Source organism: Chrysemys picta, unplaced genomic scaffold (assembly GCF_011386835.1).
Source record: "Chrysemys picta bellii isolate R12L10 unplaced genomic scaffold, ASM1138683v2 scaf3073, whole genome shotgun sequence".
Classification (NCBI taxonomy): domain Eukaryota; kingdom Metazoa; phylum Chordata; order Testudines; family Emydidae; genus Chrysemys; species Chrysemys picta.
In genome coordinates, this window is record NW_027055775.1 from 1 (window position 1) to 5,474 (window position 5,474).

The window sequence follows — 5,474 nt, forward strand, 5'->3', positions numbered from 1 at the left end:
AATCATAGGACGGGCAGTGACCTCGAGAGGCCATCTAATCCAGTTCCCTGCAGTCAAGGCAGGACTAATTATTATTATTAACATTAAATCCTATTAACATGTTGATTTAATGTTCAATAAAGCTGGGGCAGGATCAAGTTACTACTGCCATTGATGAAGTCTGTACCATTCCCTGTTTCTTTCCCGTGTAATCGGCTTTTGTGTAAGATCTGGATTGTATATTGACCTAGGTTTGTGGCTGGTCCTTTGGGATCAGAAGAACCTGTTATTTGATGAGACAGGTTTTAAAGGCTCACTCATCTTTAAATCTAGAAAAGGGACCTTTTGTAATATTCAGAAATGCAAAAGCTGATAATGGACCAGGAACGACACCGATCTGCACTTAATGGACTTTCCTGTGAACGTTCAAACTAGAGTGGGGGTAATGGCTTCTGCTATGACTAAGCGAACCATGCATGGAGATGTGACTTGCCCATGTGACTCCAAACACCATCTTGTTACCTGTAATTTTCCACAATGAGAATAATGGGTTTCCCTTCACTTGGCAGAAGCTATAAAAGACCTGGGAAACATCTTCCATTTTGCCTCTTTCCTGCTCAAACCTCTGGACTATGGACTTTTACTAATGGGAGCATTGTAACACAGGGACTGAGGACTGATATGGAAGTAACCGAGACTTGACTTAAGCCAGCAGTTTATTCCATCACTCCTTCAAGCCTGAACTAAGAACTTGCAATTATTATATGTATTTGATTCCTTTAATCAGTTTTAACTCTCGTCTTTCTTTCTTTCTTTCTTTCTTTCTTTCTTTCTTTCTTTCTTTCTTTCTTTCTTTCTTTCTTTCTTTCTTTCTTTCTTTCTTTCTTTCTTTCTTTCTTTCTTTCTTTCTTTCTTTCTTTTCCTTTCCAGGACACGGACTGAGTGGCTACCTGTTTTACCAGTTGGCTACCAGGCTGACTATTCTGGTCGCTGCCAGCTCCCATCCCTGGGGCCCCTGGGCCCTGCCCTCCCCATGCGTCTGGCTCTGGACACCACAGCCTCATGCTGCCCCTGAGACCCCAGCATCTGTGTAGGGCAGCCTCCCCCTGCCACCACCTGGGGCCCTGCCTGCTCTGGGGTGGGTCACAGACCCCTCCCCTGAGACTGCAGCCATGGCTCCCAGCACAGGCGCAGTCCTGCCCAGGGGTCTGCATCCACTGGACCCTGGGGAGCCCTTTATAACTCCCCCAGGCTGGTCCCTGATTGGCTGCTCTAGCCTCCTCTATGCAAATGAGCCCCACCCATCCCTTGAGGCTAATGAAGGCCTAGGTGCCCTGAGGGGGGCGGAGCTCGGCATGAGGTGACAGTTAAACCGACACAACGGGGAAGGGGGGGACAAAGGGGCAGGGAGTTCAGGGGGAGGGGTAAAGAACAGGAGGGGGGATTTAGGCGAGGGCCATGGAGGGGGAGGACACAGTTTACATGGGTAGGGAAGGGGGAATTCCAGAGGGTGGAGAGAAGCAGATTTGAGAGAAGGTTGTGGGGAAGGGAAGGGGCAGGGGGCAGGAGTCAGGGAGTCGAGGGGAAGGGCCCTGTGGGATGGGGGAGATTGGGAGGGATCAGAGGGGAGAAGAGAGTTCAGAAGACAGCAGATGTGGGGGAGCCAAGAGGAGGTTGGGAAGGAGAGGGGGAAATGTACAGGGGGAAGGAGCAGCTCAGGGTCCGTGAGCGAATTTAGTGAAGGGGTTTTCATGGGGGGGGGCACTTCTCAGGCCTTTCCCAGGCCCCTGGCCCTGGCCCTGGCAGCTGCCACTCCCCCATCAGCCCCAGCTGGCCCCTCTACCCTGGGCAGCGAGCTCTCAGGATAGGACTGTTTGCTGTGCAGCCTCAGCCCCCTCTTGATTCCCTGCCCCCGGGGGAGCTGCTGCCCCACCCCCTCAGGCGGAGCAGTTCTCGGCTGACAGGACAAAGGGGGCAGCCGGTGTGGTGTTTAGATGCTGCATGTGATGATTAGAACTGGGAGCACTGGCTGTTGGGAGTCTGAAAGGACAGGAAACAGGAAGGGGGGGGGGAGGAGTTGAGGAGACCGGGAGAGTTACAGAGTGGGCAGCTACAGCTTGGAAAAGAGACTTCCACTGTAAATAAAGTTCTGTTGAAGTTGTTAATACTTTGCTTGTTGGATACAACTACGGGCGAACAAGCATCCATGAAAGGACTGGGTTGCTACTGCTCCAGGGTGGGGGGGACATTGCAGCCACTGGAGGTGGCAAGAGACCAGGGGTTTGGGTCAGTCCCATTCCCTTCTCCTGTGATGCCTCCCAGGGATACCCAGGGCTGTGAGACACTTTGCTACCACCTGCCCTTCGCGTGAGGAAGCCTAGTCAGTGTGTGCCAGGGGGTCACTCCCCTCTAGGCCTCTGCAGGTCTTGCTCTCTCGGTATAGGTTAGTGATACGCACCCACCAACCCTCGAGCATCGCCCTGGAGTATCCAGCCCCTGACCCACCAGACATGCAGAATTACTAGACCCAGTGTTCCCAAACTGCATCTTACCAGTTACACAACACTACACAGCTCCATTTAATGCACCGCACTCACACTTGTTCACACAGAAAGCAAGTATGTTTATTTAACACAGGGATTCAAATGATAACAAGTAGAAATATTAGAAACAAAGGGTTACATATAAAATAAAATCATGACATGCACACTCGAGCCTAAACTTGATGAATAGGCCATTGTCCTGTCATAAGAGCAAAAGCCCCAAATCCTTCCAATCAGGTGTGGCTGTGATCTTCTATTCATGAGACAAGCACACAGTCCTCTTGTCTCCTCAGTGGGAAGATGCAGAGTTTGTCTCTTTATCTACAGTTATTGTCCAAAACTCCATTGTGTGCACTTGTAGGACAACTCCCGCTGCTTGTCTTTTCCTGTCCAGAACACTCTGTGAGCACTTGATTAACATTTTGCTCAGCCTGTAAATGGTGCCCATTGTGAACCATACAATACTCAGCGTACCTGTAGATAGACCGATAAACATCTTTTGTCTGAAAGAAACCTGTTTTTCACCTTTTCTCACCAGTTTCAAGTCACAGACCTTAAGAATATAAGTTTCAGTCTATATACATAACTCCTTACATGGTATCTGTACAGTGATTAAGATGACCAGTGTGACACAGGCTTTCAGTAGAGGCCTGGCATGACACGCTTTGGTGAACTAGTATGTAGATACCAGGCCCAGGGGATCCCGGAAATCCTAATGCACTCCTGTGTCCTCTGCCAGTTGGCACCAAGAAGTCCCTGGGTCACACAGCCCCAGTAACACTCATGCTACTGACCAGGGGAGACCCCCAGAGTAGAAGAGACTGAGATAAAGGGGAGCAAGGCTCAGGGTGGGGAGGACTGAGTCCCAACCCCCCCAGGGTCTCTCATTTACTCTGTAGGGACAGCTCTGCGCTGGTGCTGCAGGAGCCCAGGGTGAGAGCTGGGGTGTCCTCTCTTTTCCAAGCTGAAAAGTCCCAGTCTTATTAATCTCTCCTCATAAAGATTATGGCTATTACCTCTTTTTTGTTGTTGTTGTTTTTTAAAAATAAAACAGAAAGAGATTTGACTTACCATGACCAGAAGGTTGTAAATCCTGATTGATGCCAGGAAAGAGGATTTCTAAACACTCCAGAAATTGCTGGCAGGTTGACTCCCCTTTTTTCTGTATGTGAATTAACAACTTCCTGATTTTGATCACTCAGTTCTCTTTTTGATAGAAGCTGTTGTACTCCTCCTCTGTGATGATGCACTGGGCAAGTAACTCATCCAGGATGTTATCAGGATCACTTGGAATAGTTTCTACCAGCTCTTTGCGTTTGGTGCATAGAATCCTGTATTTGTCCCCAGTGGCCATTATCACTGAATCGCAGGATCCGCAGTGATTTGCTTTTAAAAGACAGAAGACACAGGATTCGTGACGCTGCTAGAGGCAGCTTCAGTTCAGCGAGTAACTGAAGGAAAGTGCCTTGTGCGTTATCATGAGATTGGCCATTTCAACAATTTGAGAGACGGACCCACCAGACTCCCCTCTTTCCTGTTGAAAATGGAATAGTTCTGTAATAACGACTGGAAATTAGCTCTAGCAGTGCACTGGGGTTCATGAAAACTGGGTGTTAGTCCCCATGGGGTTGAGACAGGGCCAACTCCAATAATGCTGCCAAAACTGAACTGCAGCTCTGGCTCATTCACACCTTCCCGGCTCACTGTTTCCAAGCTGCTGCGGCTCTGTCCCTCCTTTTACCCATCTTTAGAGCCGTGTTTTGCTAGTTAGAGACCAGCATGTCCTGAGGGGAGTGGGGACCACGCTGCTGAGACAGCTGTTCCTTTTCTAAGCGGGAATGGGGAGATCTGCATGCAGAGGGTCCCTCCCTTGAGCAATCCACCTCACCTCTGTCTCTGTACATTTCAGTTATGAATGATGGAATTTCCCCACCCCCCCATTAAGCCCCACCCCCATTTTTTAGGATTGCGGATGTTGTATTAAAATCAAAGGGAATGTGAAAAATCAAAGGCTCCTGTGAAAGTTAATGCTGCTTCAGGCTGTGTTCATTTTGGGGGTGGACTTACTGCTGGTGGTCAAGGGTGGGGGAGCTGCAATTCCCAACCCCACCTCCTTGGGGTTCAGAGATTATATTGCAAAGGTGGCTCACCCCATAATGTCCCCATAATGGAAATGGAAGCGTATGTCACAGAGTCTCTTCTGCACCCAGATCCCGGAGGAGCATTCCCACACCACCACCAAGCCCCTCCTGAGAATTCAGGATTTGGCCCACAGATTTGTATTTTAAGTTTTCCAATCTTTTTAAATAGCTAATAGTATAGTACTTACTCTTTTTTGTTGGAAGCTAAACTGATCACAGCTCTTAAAGAGGTGTCTGTTCAGCTGGGTTTGCCTTGTGCCGTAAAAATAAAGAGTCAATAGGAATCTGAAAGTAAAACTATTTCGGGGAGGTTGGGTCACAGCCTTTCCTTTGCAATGATCAGAAACCACACAGCTGCAGAGTGTCAGCAAACAAAACCCACCTCCTAACTGGAACTTGGGCTGATGCCCAGCACCATGGGTGTGCCCGGCTTAGGGTGCAAATTATTTGAGCTCAGTTTCATGGCACAGCCCGAGGCCAGTGCAGTGTCAGGCTGTCTTTCATCTCAAAGCAGGCAGGCTTCTAGCATTTGTGTACAAGCACTTGAAAAACTTATCTGTAATAGAGCCCGGACTGTGGCCTTGCAGGGAACAAAACTGATTACATTTTCTGATGGCCTTCTTTGCCTCCCTCGAGAGCCACAGATCTTGAGTTCAAAGGGAGCCCGCCAGAGATCCCAACCCCAGAGCAGACACATCCTACATCAGCATCATTTCAGGTTGATGGTGGATGAAGGGAACGCCCTCACAAACACTGAGTGAGTTCGCCACCAATCCGATGAAGTCACAGTGCTCAGATGTGTTAAAGGAGG

General features: G+C 49.1%; 1 long non-coding RNA gene across 1 annotated transcript; it reads right to left on the minus strand.

Moving 5' to 3' along the window:
• Window positions 1-2,308: 2,308 nt before the first annotated feature.
• On the minus strand, window positions 2,309-4,974 carry LOC135980401 (uncharacterized). Its single transcript, XR_010597485.1, has 3 exons — window positions 4,852-4,974; window positions 3,594-4,056; window positions 2,309-2,996 (listed from the first exon to the last, which is right to left on the minus strand). It is a non-coding gene; the product is annotated as an uncharacterized LOC135980401 (long non-coding RNA).
• Window positions 4,975-5,474: the final 500 nt, after the last annotated feature.